Here is an 18,673-nt window from a genome sequence, read left to right as displayed (position 1 = left end):
TCATTTGCATTTTGTCAAGCTTTCAAAACAAGATTCTGTTTCTGTCAAAACTTCGAATGCGGTATCTCTAATTTCTTCATTTTAATTATCACTCAAATAATATTCCCCATTTAACATGTCATCATCGATGACACAGTCCTAACTTGTATATGGATACTTTGACTTCTGCAATGCAGATGGGGCTTAATGGCTTAATGGCTTATATTGAAACAAGACATATCTGAAAGACAGTATATAGGTGTTCTTATCATTTCTTTGATAGTAATACTTTGATCCCCGTTTAATCAAGAATAGAATACGATTGAGTAAACAATTATGTTGTATCTTAAGGTAAATAAGATATTTAATCACGATTGGAACTAACTTGGGATAATTGGATTTCCTATTTTTTGAAATTTCTCAAAAGTGTTAGGTGCCTATGTCTGAATGTAGCAATGTTACAAAGTACTCATAAAAACAAGTGCGTAATGTAAAAAGAAAAGCAGATGAAATTACATTTGCTGATTAAAAAGACATTACTTCACCATCCAATTATCCCAAAGTAGTTCCAATAGTGTTATTTGTATATTCAGTCATAAGAGAACTTGGGTTTGATTTCATAAAAGCTGAACTTTAAAAGCTTTGCTTTTGCTTGAAGAAAAATATGCCCCTTGTTAGTTTTGCTATGACTTACTGCAGCACCATGATTTGACTATTGTCCCCTTCTTTCAGTCTCATTTTGTCAAACTGTGGTTATTTCTTTTAAGTCTTTAGTGCAGTATTTCTAATTTGATCCCAATTATCGATCAACTTGCATTCCCAATATTAAACACAGTGACTATATAGATCATATCGATGGCTCAGCGACAAGAGGAGCGTAACTCGAACTAGGTTTTGGTAAAAATATAATATTTTTGTTCAGATTTGTCAAATGCAACCTTTTGTGACAGTTTTGAGCAAAAAAGTCAATGTAACTCATGTTGCCATAGGACGTAACTTGAGTTATGTCCAGTTTGCTCGAGAAAGTCACTGCACGTCAGCGTATCAGAAAGCAGCTGGACAGTTGTGAAAAGAGACATACAACTCCAGCTTGAAAAAGAGCTACATGTCGATGGCCAGTGCAAGACGGGTGTAACTCACGCTTAGGTCTAAAGTGAGTTTTTGATGTAATTTATCAGAATTGTCAAATGCATTGTTTTGAACATTTTGTGGAAAAAAGTCAATGTAACTCATGCTGCCACTAGACTTAACTTGAGTTCCGCCCCTTTTGCATGAGAAAGTCAGTGCACTGAGACGCAACACGTATGCCTGTTTTGCATGGGCAAAAGGTAAAAACATCAAAATGCAAAAAAACATCTCATGATGAGGATGCTATTATGAGGTTATTACGAAAATACACAAAGTATGCACAAGGACATTGGCGCACGTATTGCCTGACGCGAGGCTGAGGGCGATGCGCAGCGCCAGTGTCCAAGTGCATCCTTTGCAGTGTTTTCATAATAACCTTATTAACATGCATTTTACATTTGTGATCGGGTATAAAATTGTCAGAGTAATGACCGTTTTGTACAATTATGTCAACAATTTTTCTTCTGATTTATAGTGCATTGTGGAAGATGCTACTTTCAGATGTGCTTCTGCTTGTTCTGGATATTGTGTGTGCACTACACACATACGTACAGATCGCGAGCAAGACATGTTCTGGCACTCGTCCAATGAGTCCCTTGAAACCGTTCAACAGTCAATGCGTAGATATAGTCGCAGGGAATGGGGCGCCTGGAAACTCTATGTGTTACTGAATGGGCATTCTGTACGGCTTTTCTATCGCATGCGAAATTCTATTCTGATGTAGATTATGATAAGCATGATTATTCAATAATAAAAAAAAAGAAAATCGACCGTTGCATCCAGGATGTAACATATGATGAGTTATTGCCCTACCGTATAAAGAGCGTAACTTATCATGAGGTACTTCCCTTTTTGCTCAAAATGCTGGTGCAAGGCAGGCTATAACTCTACAATTTTTCAATTAACATAGTGATAATTTCATAATTATTGACATTCATTAGCCAATAATCCTGAACTACAAACAAATTCAAGTTATTCCCCTCTGACTCAGTTTGTTGAAAAAGTGGATATGCCTCTTGCAAGTAGGCCATGGATATGTATATTAGTATTCGTGTTTCTCATGCTTTCAATTTAGACTTGAAAACTGTTATTGAAATTGAAAAAAGTCAATTATAAAATCCCTGTTGATCTATGTCTATTACTATGGATATTACTGTCTATATCAAGCTAAGTGACTTAGCTTGATATAAACAGTAAGCAATTCAAGCATTTTGAAACTGGGAGGGAAAGCTATTGATAACGCTAGCTCCTATTCTCATTTAAGTACAACAACAAAGGTGGTACAATTCTTAAGAAGAATTATAAACATTTTAGGTACAACAAAATGAAAATTAATTCAATTGACAAACATTGTAAAGGTTGCTTTGTATAAGTTAAAGGTGATCAAATCTCAAAGCTGGATCACATTTGGGGTAAAATTCCCCCAATTTTGTTCCATTCTTCAAATTGATTAACTTGATGAAAGTATACATACCTTTCTCTTGATTTCTTTGTCATACCGAGAACTTCAATGAAATATTCACAATATCAAGGTGTCCTTTCGCAACAAGCAAGATGCACTGGCATGTTATCATCCTGCACGGTGAAATGAGAAGTCGATATTGAAGTGTTATTCATTTGAAAGTAACTGTTAAACGGATTGTTTAGCCTTGTATATTTACAATTTGCTTTGAATCTCTACATTAAACTTTGTACATCCAATGTTTAATGATGCAAAGCATTTGTAATAAGAGATTACATTACAAAAATGGCATGATTCCATGCTAGTTAATACAGATACAATTTAGAAACTCAATCTACATAAACAGAAACGAAATTAAACCTGGCAACTATTTGTGCTTGCTTATGTAAATGTTATTAGAATCAATGTATTGTTCCATTGAATATTTGAAAACTTCTAAAACTATGACTGCAGTTATGATCCATTAATAATTATTCTGCTCTGACACTGTAATTTTAAGAATCTCTTAACTGTTATTTATTTAATTTACACAAATGGGATAGCTGATCCTCATTGATGACGATTTGATTTGATCTTTAAATTATGAACGACTCTTATAACGACCACCATTTAAAATTTATAGATTGCATTGGTTTTGAATTGTAAAAGAAAACCTTAAATATAAAATTGTTGGTTACAATATACAGTCTGATTCAGCTACCAAAAGCACTATAATTACTATTGAGAAGTGCATAATTACTGATTTAACAAGTGACCTTGGGTTAATGACCCATGACACAAGTTATAAAGAAATCTATTGAGTTACATAAACAAAAAACATAAAAACCATTTATTTGCCATTTGCTTACAAATATTGTCTCCTTATCCTATATTGACTTGAGTTATTTCGTTACAAAAAAGTCATCAATTTAAGTGTGTAAAAAAAACACGGAAAACTCTACCACCCTGAAAGACCATCAAATGTCACTGCTGAAAATTAAAATACCTTAAAGTGGCAGTAGTGTAATTTTTAAACATTATTCATACTCTTCTGTTTAAACAGAAAATATACATTTTTTCTCCTAATTAAGATTTATAAATTTCTTTGTGTCAATCAGAGATGAAATTTAATCACTGGTTGTAGCATGATCACTTGCATGTCTTTACAAAGCCTCCAGCACTATGCAAAACAATTATCAGAAATGATTTGTTTATTTATTTGCAGTCAACATTTTCTCCCCATTTACACCACTTGTGACATAATTAAGAAGTTATACTCTGTAAGATGAAAGTGGTGAGAAAATTTGAAAAAGATTGTTTATACTACAAGCATTATTTGAACTGAAAATAATGGAGAAATACAGCCATATAATTAGTCGATATTCTGCCTCTACATAATGAACAAAAATTTAAATAAAATATTCTCTTTGTGAGACGAAGAACTTATGAGGTGAAAATTGGTTGCCAACATTTGTCATATACGACAGCGTTTTCTGAAATGCTGTGATGGTGACCATTGCTTATAAATAAGCATTGATCATTTTTAAAGTAATGAATGAGATTTTGTTTAACAAAAGGTAATATTTACACCTTGTAAGAGGCCTTCACTGCCAAATAAATAATTGTATTGGCTCTAACCAGATATGAATGAAAATGCTCACGTGTTTCATTATATATTGCAGTTATGTGTAAACTTGAACTTTGCCACATGTTTGCAAATTCATTGAAAGTATTATGACCAACATAATGAACAATAATTATCACCGTCGATTAGGTCATGAAGTATACAAATATGTAATTAGCTGGAATAAAAATATTAAAGTTCTTTTACTGCTGTCATTGTATCACCACTTTATATAGCAAGTGTAATTACCGTTGGCCAAGTCCTTCAAACCATAGATGCTGAGCTGTGAAAGCTCATTAGACATGCAAATTATAAATTAGCTGACATGACAATGTGAAATGACTTTTGATATTGTTTTAACCTGGTATAATCATCAATGTACATAGCATATTTTGCCAACTTTGATCAAGTAAATCCCAGTATAGATCCATAATAAGCAAAGTTCATTAAATATGTAAATTAGGAATTGGCTTAAGTAAAAATGCTCAATGATTTTCAATAATGTTGTATCATGGTATCTGCATTATATGTAGCAAGTTTTGTCAACTTTGGTCAAGTTGATTCAGATATATATCCCTAATTAGGAAAGTTCATTAAATATGCAAATTAGGAATTGGCTGAAGAGAAAATGCTTAATGACTTTCAATAATATTGTATTATAGTGTCTTTAATGTACATAGCAAGTTTCATCAATTTTGATCAAGTCAATTCAGATAAATATCCCTAATTATGAAAATTTATTTAATATGCAAATTAGGAATTGACTGAAGTAAAAATGTCTTTTGATTTTCAATAATGTTATATCACAGTATCTTTGATGTATATAGCAAGTTTCAACAACTACAATCAAGTTAATTCAGATATGTACCCCTAATTGGGAAAGTTTATTAAATATGCAAATTCGGAATTGGCTGAAGTAAAACTGTTCAATGACTTTCAATAATGTTAAAATCATAGTATCTTTAATATACATACCAAGTTTGGTCGATTTGATCGAGTAAAATCAGAAATATATCCCTAATAAGGAAAACTCATAAAATATGCAAATTAGCAACTATCTTTCATGTCACCCCTTAATGGTCCCAACTGCTGATATATTTTGTGTGACAACATTTGTAGCAAATCTCATCAAATTGTGTGCAGTCATTTTTAATGTATATCCATTTTTCTAAAATCATTAATTATGCAAATGAGCAAAAAGTATGCAAGTCACACCCACCAAAAACTAATCAGTTCTTGCCATTTGCTAACTGAATCTATGTACCAGATTTGATTCTGATCTGATCAGCCGTTTTTGAGATATCGGACCAACAGACAGACAGACAGACAGACAGACAGACAGACAGACATCGCTGCGACATATGCTCACGTGTGTAAACACGTGAGCAAATAATAATAATAATAATAAAAAAGGAACGATTACTAGAGGGTTTCGGACCCGTGGTCTCGAAACCCTAATAAAATATAGCTGCAAGCAGCGATGACCGGGTTTCGACACAAGTGGCAGCATTAGAGCAAAAGAAAAATTAGATCTGCACCTACCTAATGAATAATTGGCACATTTGTTAAAATGGTACTAAAAGTCATCCTTTCAACCTGGTAGTTTTGCATAAAACTTCTATCAAATACTTATGCCAGTGTACCAAATATCAGACCTCTAGCTCTATTGGCTGGCTCAGAATTAGATATGCACATAATTAATGAGGTACAGGATGTGATGTCATAAGGTCTCCAATCATACCAATATAAGGCGTGTAGCATTTGTGGTTACTGAGTTATGGACATATACGTATATTCAAGGTCAAAGGTCATCGAGGTCACATGACATTTTGTCAAAAAAATTGTATTGCTAAGTTATCCCTATATACCAAAAATCAGACCTCTAGCTCTATTGGCTGCACTCAGAATTAGATATGTGCATAATTAATGATACAGGATGTGGTGTCATAAGGTCTCCATCATACCAAATATGAAGGGTGTAGCACTTGTAGTTACTGAGTTATGGACATATACGTATATTCAAGGTCAAAGGTCATCGAGGTCACATGACATTTTGTCAAAGAAAAATTGTATTGCTACAGGATGTGGTTTCATAAGGTCTCCCATCATACCAAATATGATGCGTGTAGCACTTGTGGTTACTGAGTTATGGACATATATGTATATTCAAGGTCAAAGGTCATCGTGGTCACATGACATTTTGTCAAAAAAATTGTTATGCTAAGTTATCCCTATATACCAATTCCAGGGTTAGGTTGGTAGCGGGTCGAGTTGACTGGAGTCGAATTGGTTAGGGGTCGAGATGTCCAGAAACCATGGTCATCATGCTTCCCATAGACTACCATGTATCAGAAAAATTAAAACTGTGATAACTTCACTAATATGCAAGCCACGCCCACCAAAACCTTTCAGTTCTAGCCATTTGAATTCTGAAGATGTCTACCAAATTTGACTGAAATACGTTCAGCCGTTTTTGAGATAATGGGGATACAGACACACGGACACACACACACACAGACACACACAGACAGACATGGCTAAACCATATGCTCACGTGTGTGAACACGTGAGCAAAAAATCACACACACACACACACACACCACACACACACACACTCTCATTTTTATGACATACACTATGCCTTAATTATTGGAGTCTCAATAGTAAATCCCTGGTACTTAATGACAGGTACATTTATATCTTAGTTGTTGACAAGACTTAAGACCCCCTAGCCAATGCATTATGACAATGAAAGTTAATCATCTTTGCATTTCTCCAAGTATGCTTGGAGGAACCAATCAATATTGCAACAAAGTCAGGTATTGAGGCTCTCTATTGCCTGATTTTAATGTTTCATGTAGAGTCAACAAACATACTTTTTGTGCAAAAATAATGAGAAAGGCTTCTCTGGCATATTAAAGTACAAACCTCTATAAAGCTATTACAGGTGGACTATTCCTCAAGTTATTGGCAGGAGATTGGCATATCACACTGTAAAGGCTTTATAGATTATAGTAACACCTATAGCATGAACCCATGTACTGAATCAACATTACTGACTGGCTAATAAAAAATGATAAGTTCACATCAGTCCTTGATGGGTCATCTTGTGCAGACCTGGATGTAGTAAGAAGCTGCATGATCATCGTAATTTGCTGGTAATAATTAAGTTATGAGAACAGGCCATGTTGTTGCTTGCTACATATGTCTATTATTGTGCATTGATCAATCATGAGAGTATAAACAGTTCCAACGTCATCTTGCATGAGAGAGCATTTCCTTTATCCACTGAGTGATACACACACCTCTTGTACCCTTAATCTGAAAACTATACGTAGTCTAATATTGTCTCTGAACATACCGGTACACTAACACAATGCAACCTTACAGATGTATGGTAGAGATATGAAAATTTCAGTATGTACACTTTACAAAACACATTAGCAGCATGTATTGCACACGTAACTTTAAGTATACGCACAAACAATGCTGCTACTGTAAGACGTATCATATGTGAAAGTGTTAATCAAAGTGCTACCAATGTAGGCGTGTCAAATGCACAATTAAAACTAATTAAACATTGGTCGAATCATCTGAGTCTTTTCATTTCTCATGTGTTGTATATTTAAGCAATAAAGCACACCCAGCGACAGTACACGAGATTTTGACCAGTTCACGACATATATGCACGAGCGATATTTATATCCAAGGCAGAAAACACCAACCATCAACTTCCGATCTATTGTAAACCTTTTGGATTTAAGGTTGAATTAAAAATCAATCTAAATTAAATGCTATATATCTAAAACAAACTTTTGAAAAATTGTTACTCGACAAATTTCATAGATCAAATCACTCACTACAATCATACTTAAGCTTTTTCTAATTTCTTTCGGCAACTCTCCATTCACGAGAGCAGTTCATTCCTCTTCCAGCTATTTTCATATTACAACCTGGCACTTATCTGAAATTAGCTCCATTTATCTGAAACTAGCTCCATTCCTAAAATGACAGATTGTGTTTCGCTTTCAGCAGTTTGACAATCAGTTATCACTTTTATGTTATATATGTTCGTTTCTGTCTCAAGGCTTTTGGCAAGATAAGTCTACACATGCCTTGTCAATGTTCAATTCTGCAATGCGTCAAGCCATTTAGCCAAATGGTTCACTCAGGTTCCTTTGGGGCTAAGAAATTCATGGCAAATCTAGGCATAATACATGGTAAATTAAAGCCATGGAAGTACATCTCAAATTAAGGAATGAATATAGATGAATTTAAACCATACAAATTCAAAGCAAATACATGATTGATACGGATTGTATTTATAATCTGTATTAACCTTTATTTACCTGTATTTACAATGCATTTGTACGAGTGCATATACAGGTAATACAGGCAAAAATACAGGGCCTGTTCTGTGTTTCTTGTATACTCTGTATTGCAGTTCATTTACATGTATTTACCTTAAAATACGGCTAAATACATGCCTGTAGTGGCCTATATACAGGCTAAACTCGTGCCTGTATTGGCCTGTATTATAGGATTTTTACCCAGTGATATTTTTCTTGCTTACCTATTATTAGCAATCAGTCTTCAATGGATCAGACTTAATTGTCTGAGTATTACCATGATATTGGTTTTCCTCATTACAGTCTACTATTCTGGCACTCTATTGGTATCGATGCATTGTATAAAATCCGGAAAAGTATGTGTATATAGTCAATCTTTCTTGAAGTAAGTCATACAGAGAACAAATCTGACAGTGATCAGACAGCCATGATTCAAGTTTTCAAACATATTCACATGGCTGAGCAATTTCACTTAACTTTTAGTATAGTTTTACTATATGTATAATGATTCATGATCAAAATTTTATTCTTTTAAACAACAATCTTTTATAGCATTAAATATCTCAGAAAAAAGAGGAAAGCAACAACCTGCTAGAGTCTCACCCTAATAGGTTGCAACAGTGTTATACTGACCATAAGACCCGAGATGTTTAGTTTATTTCTGACTCCTGAATCAGCAAGGCAGATGTCCAATGAAGGAAATACTACTATTCTATATAAGACAAGTCATTGACAATGATTTATCATGCAGTCAGGCAAGAATGTTTAACAATGTTGAGACCTCTACTTTATTCCAAATATGCATTAATATGATGGTAAACAAGATCTGTGTGTTAATATCAAAGTGAGACTTGAGTGGACACCGTGGGTCATCAGTATGTATTAGGGAGATGGTGCAGTGGCAAAGAATGTGAAATTTTCAGAAGAGTTACTTTCAGAATGTGCTTTAGAATACAATTCAGAATAACATTCAGACACTCACTATGTGAGATAATATTCTGTATATTCCAGAAGAGTCCTTTCAGAATGTGCTTTGGAATACAATTCAGAATAACATTCAGACACTCACTATGTGAGATAATATTCTGTATATTCCAGAAGAGTCCTTTCAGAATGTGCTTTGGAATACAATTCAGAATAATATTCAGACACTCACTATGTGAGATAATATTCTGTATATTCTAGAACTAACAAGCTCTGCTTGTTAGTATGTATTGTCAATGTCACTGTTGGATGTTGTTGTCAAATGTCTGTGTACTAAGTGTGTGTATTCTGATTTATTTTGGCTCTTTTTTTTAATTAGCAGCTGCAGTAAAGACACAGTGAATACCAGTACTGCAAAAGAAAGAAAAATATGTCAGAGATAGGTTGTCTAGCTATGATTCACTAAAATGATTTAAATTTCATATTAAATATTTTGATTTTACATTCAATGCACATTATGCATTTCCTCTGCGAACAACATTCTCCCAATAGCCACTGTAAAACTGAAATCAGATGGGATTCTTGATCAGTGTCATTATTCTAATTCAGCACAGATTTGTGCAATTCTGACATATAAATCCAATAGGAAACTAATACACCATTATCAGTTGATGTTTCAATTGCAGCTGGACTGCACAAAATTTACAATCTTTGTACAAAGTACCAACTATGTTATCATCACCACAAATATATGCATCTGAAATATCATCAGAATAATTTGCAAATTGTTCAGAAATTTTAGAACACTGCTAAACAAATATGGACTAAAGAAATAAAAAAATACCACACTAAAGATGGGCTAAATTATTGAAATGAAATAACATACCAGTAATAAATATGCATATGTTGAAACAAACTGTGGACTACACTTTATTTTTCAACATTTTAAACTGAAATGTTTAGCCATAATTTGAACGCCACACTATGACACAGAGGGGTAATTTTAAAATTCGTTTTACAACCGAATGAAATTCATCGACCGTCATATCTTGAACACAGAAATGCCTTGCTATATTGTGAATATTTCCGGTGGCGATAGCCCACTGTCCGTGCACCGCCGTACAATGGTCGGAAAGAAAAATGCGCCAGTTACATTTTGCAACACATGGGTTATAAACGTTTGATAATTGTTGTTTATTTAGAAGTGTTAAATGTCTTTACATATTCTTTGCCCCACTTCCGCACGCTCGTATTTCTCTTGATATTGCGTTTACTGAGAAAATTTACCTAATGGCCCCTACTATCGACATGCCGAAGGGCATGAAAACGCTTCCGCCAATCATAGCAACGATTACGTCTTACGATATCTTGTACTATGTAATGTCAAATGTATTGGAAAGCGTGCGGAAGAACGCTCAATCTGATTGGGCATAACAAATGACGCCATTCGGGGAATTGTGTTTAACGGGAAAACGGCGTGGTCTACAAGTTCTATCGGGACATTTTGGCAAGTTTCACGATATCAGTGAAAATACAAGATATAGTAATTTACTAAAGTGAAACAGCAGGAGGGTCATTTGTTTTCAGACTCGGTATGCTAAAATGAAAATATATCCTAGTTTGAACCATGTAAACACCACATTTCGCTTACTCCGCTATGTCCGTGATGGCACAACCTTACAGGGGCCCCCGACTCGTACTCCACAAAAGTTACGATGCCCAAAAACAACCAAAAATTCTCGCAAATCGGGGTTGAACTTTCAGTTTCCACTATAAGAATCCCAAGTGTGGTAGAAATCAGGGGAACGGTTGTTTTTAATGCACGCCCAAGCCCTAATTGTAAAACAATGGCGTCGTCATCACGCGACTAACATTTTTCGAATGAACTCCGTGAATATTGAAAACACAATTACAGTCGATCCCTCGTAAATTTAGATACTCTTTTTAAACTAGACCATAATTAGGGCCCATATTGTATACTCGATGTGTGGTGAGATGTTGCCACACGTTTTGACATGACTTATCAGTGACGTGCTTTGGATAACTTTCGAGGCCGTTTCTTTCTGCACACAGCTTCTCAACTCTCATTCACTCACAGATATTATCGGTACACGCAAAGTTAACACATGCTCTAAATACGGATACAAAAATAAACCTCTTACCGAATGTCGTACTGGCTCCACTGGTGTGACTGTAGATAGACGTAGCAGGAACTGAATCTCGTAGCGACACACAGAAAGTATGGCTGCTCGATGCATGAGAGCGAGGTTGAAAGGCCTTACTGGTTCTGACCACTAGATGGCGCCGCAAACACAACTTTACGAACCCCTTACTGCTAACGTACACTCCTATGAGAAAACCCACTGAACACATTTTTTATTTTATTGAAAAAAAATAATCACACATAAAACAGTATTCATGGTGTAGCATTATTTTAAAAATAATTGTTTCTTAACTATGATGTTTCTACAAGCTGATAAAAGTATGGCCATCACATTTGCTTAAGAAGTTCTTGAGTATACTGGTAGTCTTATTACTAAATTCATTAAATATGCAAATTAGAATTAATTAACCAAACTTACTAAACTTTTACCATAGTTATGCTATAGGGTAACAAGTCATTGACAATGACATAGTCCCCACTTGTAATAGGAGTATTAGTCTTGATGGGGCAGGGAAATGAGGTCATTAAGAAGTATCACTGGAGTGTATATGTTCAGATCTATGGACACATAGGTCTATGTCATTGTTCCCAATTTGAAACAAGAGGCATGTCTAAGTTATGGTTCTAAATCGGGAAAAAAGATCAGACCTCTAGCTGTATTGGCCAGCCAAGAAATACATATGTGCATAATAAATGAGGTACAAGATGTGACATCTTAAGGTCTATTATCCTATCAAAATTGAAGGGTAAAGAACTTGTGGTTACTGAGTTATGCATGTATATGCATATTCAAGGTCAAAGGTCATCAAGGTCACGTGACATTTTGAAAAAAAACATTGTATTGCTAATTAATCCATATATGCCAAAATTCAGACCTCTAGCTCTATTGGCTTGCCCACAATTATATATGGGCATAATTAACGAGGTAAAGCATGTGTTGTCATAAGGTCTCCCATCCTACTAAATATAAAGGACATAGCACTTGTGGTTACTTATTTATTGACATAATCGTGTATTTTAGGTAAAAGGTTATCGAGGTCCACATGACATTTTGTCAAAAAATTTCTATCCTATAGTCTATCACTATAGACAAAAATCATATATTTACCTCTATTGGTAGGGGGGTCACATGAAATTAGATGTGCATTATTGCAATGGTATTTCCTGTTAGTCTTACAAAAAGAAACAGAAAGCTTTTTGTTTGATCAAAATTGACCCAGAAAATGGCCGAGATATCGCCAATTGAAAGTGAAAAAAATGTGAATTATTTTGAGTAAAGTGTAGTAAAAATGGCCAATTGCATAAATTAACATATTTAGGCCTGCTCTCGTTTTGAGGGGAATTTAAAATTTCTGATGTAACATAAAAATTACATTCAATTTTCTCCATACTATCCTTTCCAAAATAAAATTTGTTCAATGAGACACAGTTTTCTCGTTAAAAACTGTTAAATTCATAAAAATTGATAAAACCCACCATGGTCAAATGCTGAAAACTTAGGATATGGTGACTTGCCATTGGTCAATTTAAAATTCTTTATAGTTTCTTCATATTTAAACCAAAATAGAAGATTTTCCACACAAATAGGTTTCTTAGGGTGCTCTTTACACTGGTGGTATCAGAATTTGTCAAAAATGCCAAATTATATGATTCTATGGAAACATTATATTATGAATTGGTTTCCATGGCAACAAATACTGGTTTGACATAAAACTTTCCAAATATCCATATTAAAAGCAAAAACATGTTCAATTAAGTTATTTTGCTTGAATATCAATTAGAGAATATATGTTGTTGTGAGTGTCAGTGGGCCTACTCTGGAATAAAAATGTTGTGTGCAGACTACTGTAGTGTTCCATGGAAAATGAACGTGGAAGAAGTCATGTGATAGAGTACAAACAAAAAACATTGTGAGTGAGCATGTACACAGGAATACACATATTTCTATGGTCACTTTAGGCCACATAGGTTTGTTTGTACAATGGTTACTGTAAGCATGCGCGCCTTAGAATTCCCCGTTTTACCTATTGTAGATTCTTTAACTACTCCCTAAAGCATGGTAAGTTGCACAGGTTCACATTATCTATTTATCATGTGAGAGTGTTATCTGTGTTGTTTTTTTTACAAGTGAATTCTAGTAGAGACTACAATTGAAATGTCAACAATAACAGTGTGTCTGACTGATAAGATAATTAGTGTTTGCGTCAACATGCTTTGGGAGTAGAACAAGATCGAACAACTGACACACACTCAATCAAAATAGTGAAACAAAACCTTAAAAGATTAGTTAATGGTGCTCTGACAGTATTTCTTTTCAGTATTCTGTGTGACCTACACGTGTGTTGCGCTAATAAACAAGAAGCTGTGAAGATTTTCAAAGTTCCTTTACTGGGTCAGCCATCATGAAGTTCTTTTGAAAATACATGAAACTTGTCCAAGAAGTATGACAGTGTAATAAAATAAACAAATTATTGTACAGTACATGTTTCTTGCACTGGATGACATATCTCTTTTAATTGGTAGACAGTATTTTTGTTGTTTCATCTGCTCTATACATGCAATATTATGGTTTCTTTTTGCTTTGTCTCTTTTTGCCATCATACTCTGGAAAGAAGTTCGCAGTGACTGTTGAAGGATGTTTCTCTCTCCATACAAATTGTCAATCCAATTGCAGATTCTCTTCCACTCTATCCCTTTCTTTGGCTCTATAAATTTCTAGCTCAGCTACAACCATTTCAGTTATATTTTCTACAGCATAAACACCATTTCCTTCCAGTATCTCTCTTGTTATCCCCTTTCGGTCACACTCTTCTCCAATTACATATATTTTTCTTGATTTATCTTTGTCATGACCTTAAAGCAAAAATAAAAAATAGATCATATTTTTATCTTTCAAAACTCTTAATGATTACTATATTTCAAATGAAGTCATTTTGTAGATTGCATCATGCCATCAGAGATTGGTAATAATCAGAAATTACCAGACTTTTTTATAGAAATGAATATTTTTGTTGTTGTCATCATCATCATCATCATCATCATCACAATTCATCATCATCATCATCATCGTTATTATTATTAGTAGTAGTGGTAGTAGTAGTATTTACAAACAGGATAACTATTACAAATAAAAAATCTGAATGCTAACTTCATATTCATCAGTACAGCAGTGAGTAATAGACGCAATACATAGTAAACACTAAAACTCAATGACCCACAGAGGGCATAAGCACAATGCAAGCATGACCAAATGGTCTGTCTTCATGTTATAAGCGATACAAGATCGTCATGAATTCGATTTTACGTCAGCAAAATATTAAATACGGCTCGATCATTTCGTTACTGCTTCATAGTGTTGAATTTTATCATTTAGAAATGAAAAACACCGAGCGTTCGCATTGCAACACCACGGATGTATAAACCGGAAGTTCCGCACAGACGTCTACAGTAGCTATTTTTAGATCGCTCAGCTGATTCATGCTAACTTGATCTGTCTTCCAGCTCCGACATTTAGTAGCTTTACGTACACGTTTATCTGACATCGACGGAATTTAATAAACGGTAAGAAGTGTAAACTGAACTGCTCGGTACTGGAAATTTAGTTCCAGAAAGTAAATCTGCAGTTGCGATGTTACCGTCCACGATGTAAACCACGGTCCCTAAACTGTATTGCGACAAGGCCGTCTCATCAATCATTCATGTTTACATTCTCATTCATAATTCAGTCACGGTAAATTTCATTTTCGCGGTTTAGCAAACGAGAATTTCAAATTCTTCGATAGTATTTTTGCCGATTGGAACTCCTTTAAAGTGAAATCATGACGAAAATCGCAGTTACATAGATTTTACATTCCCTATTCTGAAACGCTCGCTCGGACCGCAACCTGTGTTACCGTACTTCCGGGATCAAATTGACGGTACACGGGAAAACGCGAATCGCAAATTTTGCCGTCTAGTGGACGAACACACAAAAGCTACAACGGAAATTGGACACAACAATTTATTTGAACATTTTATAACTTTCAAACATGTATGACGATCATTTGTACGCTGATCGAAGTCCCGGGACTCGACTTCAGCATACCACCACAAGTAGGGAGAATTTAAAATCGTTCGATTCGATCGACAACGCGACGTCAACAAACTGAAAAAGATCGTAACATGGCAACAAGTACAGAAAAGAATGAACATTCTAATTTCGAACTAAAAATCAGATCGACACAAAAACAACTTCAAAAGACTTACCTGAAAACTTTCCCGAAATTTTATCTTTGTGAGAACTTGAAATATTTGCATATGAATCCGTAGAAGCTCCATGAGGTCAGAAAACTCTTGAGCGCCGGGTCGGCGTCATTGTTCAGATGACCCCCCATGACAGCTTGCGCTATATACGCTCTGTCACAGAAAGTATTTTGTAATTTCCGGAGACCATGTTCACTCGAATCCGTACAATTTTCATATCATTAGAAAGCTGAAATTTCAAATATTTATGAACTGGCTCCGTATAATATGAATCATACGGAAGAAAAAAAGGAAAATTAAGTTTTAAATCTTTATTTTGGTGTATTTTTGCTGTCATTTGGCCGATTTTCGATACGTAACCACCATCATATAGGTCGAATTCTGGTCTATAAAATGACACATATAGGATTTTTCTACCTAGAAAGACGGCCTCCGGGTTTTGTCTCAAAGTAACGGCAACGACGTAAATCAACGCGCCGTTTTTAGCGCGCGCCAGCCTGAACCAAATTTCGCTGACTTTTCAGCGGAGAAAACCATTGCTCAAAATAAAAATTAAAGAACAGAAAAGAACACACACAAAGTTTGTAAATAGTTTTATTTTATTACACGTTTTTTTTCTTCTTGAACGACGACTTCACCTTCTTCATGATGGCACTTTTTGATACGTATTTCAATGAGCACAACCCCAGTTCAGGAATTTTAGTTGAGCGGCGCGACCCCCCCCTACGATTGCTTGCTCAAAATTGATAGCACATAATTGATGAGGTACAATATGTGGCATCATAAGGTGTCCCATCATACCATATATGAAGGGTGTAGCACTTGTGGTTCCTGAGTTATGGACAAATATGTATATTTGAGGTCAAAGGTCACCGAGGTCACGTGACATTTTGTCAAAAAAATTGTATTGCTAAGTTATCCCTATATACCAAAAATCAGACCTCTAGCTCTATTGGCTCGCTCAAAATTAGATATGTGCATAATTAATGAGGAACAATATGTGGCGTCATAAGGTGTCCCATCATACCAAATATGAAGGGTGTAGCACTTGTGGTTACTGAGTTTTGGACAAATATGTATATTTGAGGTCAAAGGTCACCGAGGTCACGTGACATTTTGTCAAAATAATTGTATTGCTAAGTTATCCCTATATACCAAAAATCAGACCTCTAGCTCTATTGGCTCGCTCAAAATTAGATATGTGCATAATTAATGAGGTACAATATGTGGCGTCATAAGGTGTCCCATCATACCAAATATGAAGGGTGTAGCACTTGTGGTTACTGAGTTATGGACAAATATGTATATTTGAGGTCAAAGGTCACCGAGGTCACGTGACATTTTGTCAAAAAAATTGTATTGCTAAGTTATCCCTATATACCAAAAATCAGACCTCTAGCTCTATTGGCTCGCTCAAAATTAGATATGTGCATAAATTAATGAGGAACAATATGTGGCGTCATAAGGTGTCCCATCATACCAAATATGAAGGGTGTAGCACTTGTGGTTACTGAGTTATGCACAAATATGTATATTTGAGGTCAAAGGTCATCGAGGTCACGTGACATTTTGTCAAAAAATTGTATTGCTAAGTTATCCCTATATACCAAAAATCAGACCTCTAGCTCTATTGGCTCGCTCAAAATTAGATATGCACATAATTAATGAGGTACAATATGTGGCGTCATAAGGTGTCCCATCATACCAAATATGAAGGGTGTAGCATTTGTGGTTACTGAGTTATGGACAAATATGTATATTTGAGGTCAAAGGTCACCAAGGTCACATGACATTTTGTCAAAAAAATTGTATTGCTAAGTTATCCATATATACCAAAAATCAGACCTCTAGCTCTATTGGCTTGCTCAAAATTAGATATGCACATAATTAATGAGGTACAATATGTGGCGTCATAGGGTGTCCCATCATACCATATATGAAAGGTTTAGCACTTGTGGTTACTGAGTTATGGACAAATATGTATATTCGAGGTCAAAGGTCACGTGACATTTTGTCAAAGCATCTGAGATATCTGCGTGAACGGATGGACTCACATGGATGGACTAACGGACTGACATGACCCAATCTATGAGCCCCCTGGACTTTATCTGTGGGGACTAAAAACTGTGTCACTGCATCCTTTTTGCAATATGAATACGATGAGAAACTAAATTTTTATTTTTCTTGGCCTTATACATGGGAGTCTATGGACTGCCTTATACATGGGAGTCTATGGACTGCCTTATACATGGGAGTCTATGGACTTCCTTATACATGGGAGTCTATGGACTGCCTGTAAACTATGGAGGTGAAAACTAAAAAGTCCTCTAACACGGCCAAATTTGATCGCATTGTGAAACAAATCAACGTGCATCTGTATGAGGTAGAGTACTATCCTTTTACCAAGTTTGAACGAAATCGCTCCAGGCGTCTCTGAGATATCTGCGTGAACGAAAAAAGTCATAAAATATGCAAATGAGCAATTAATTAATAAGCACACACCACCAAAATCTAATCAGATCTAAGTCTCATCATGATAATACCAAATACCAAATTGCATGACATTGGACCTAAGGGTTCTTAAGTTATGAGTGGAACAAATCTGTCTACGGACGGACGGACGGACGGACAGACGGACACACACACAGACATTGTTGGCGACAAAGGACACCTTTGGTGCTTCGCACCACGGTGTCCAAAAAACTACAATGCCACTGTGAATTCACCAAAATCCATGATCTTCCATGATCTTACACTGCATGAAAACGCAATAATACAGATAAATTCGCACTAATGAGTTGACTGTATTATACAATAATACA

General features: G+C 35.2%; 1 long non-coding RNA gene and 1 pseudogene across 1 annotated transcript; one reads left to right on the top strand and one right to left on the bottom strand.

The window, feature by feature from the left end:
- Positions 1-18,673, top strand: part of LOC139123704 (ubiquitin-conjugating enzyme E2 Z-like) — a 585,434-nt pseudogene that overhangs the window by 170,019 nt on the left and 396,742 nt on the right.
- On the bottom strand, positions 13,975-16,295 carry LOC139123696 (uncharacterized). Its single transcript, XR_011549766.1, has 2 exons — positions 15,855-16,295; positions 13,975-14,462 (listed from the first exon to the last, which is right to left on the bottom strand). It is a non-coding gene; the product is annotated as an uncharacterized lncRNA (long non-coding RNA).

This window comes from Ptychodera flava (genome assembly GCF_041260155.1).
Source record: "Ptychodera flava strain L36383 chromosome 23 unlocalized genomic scaffold, AS_Pfla_20210202 Scaffold_23__1_contigs__length_28996876_pilon, whole genome shotgun sequence".
In the NCBI taxonomy this organism is placed as follows: domain Eukaryota; kingdom Metazoa; phylum Hemichordata; class Enteropneusta; family Ptychoderidae; genus Ptychodera; species Ptychodera flava.
This window is presented reverse-complemented; position numbering and strand designations above follow the sequence as displayed.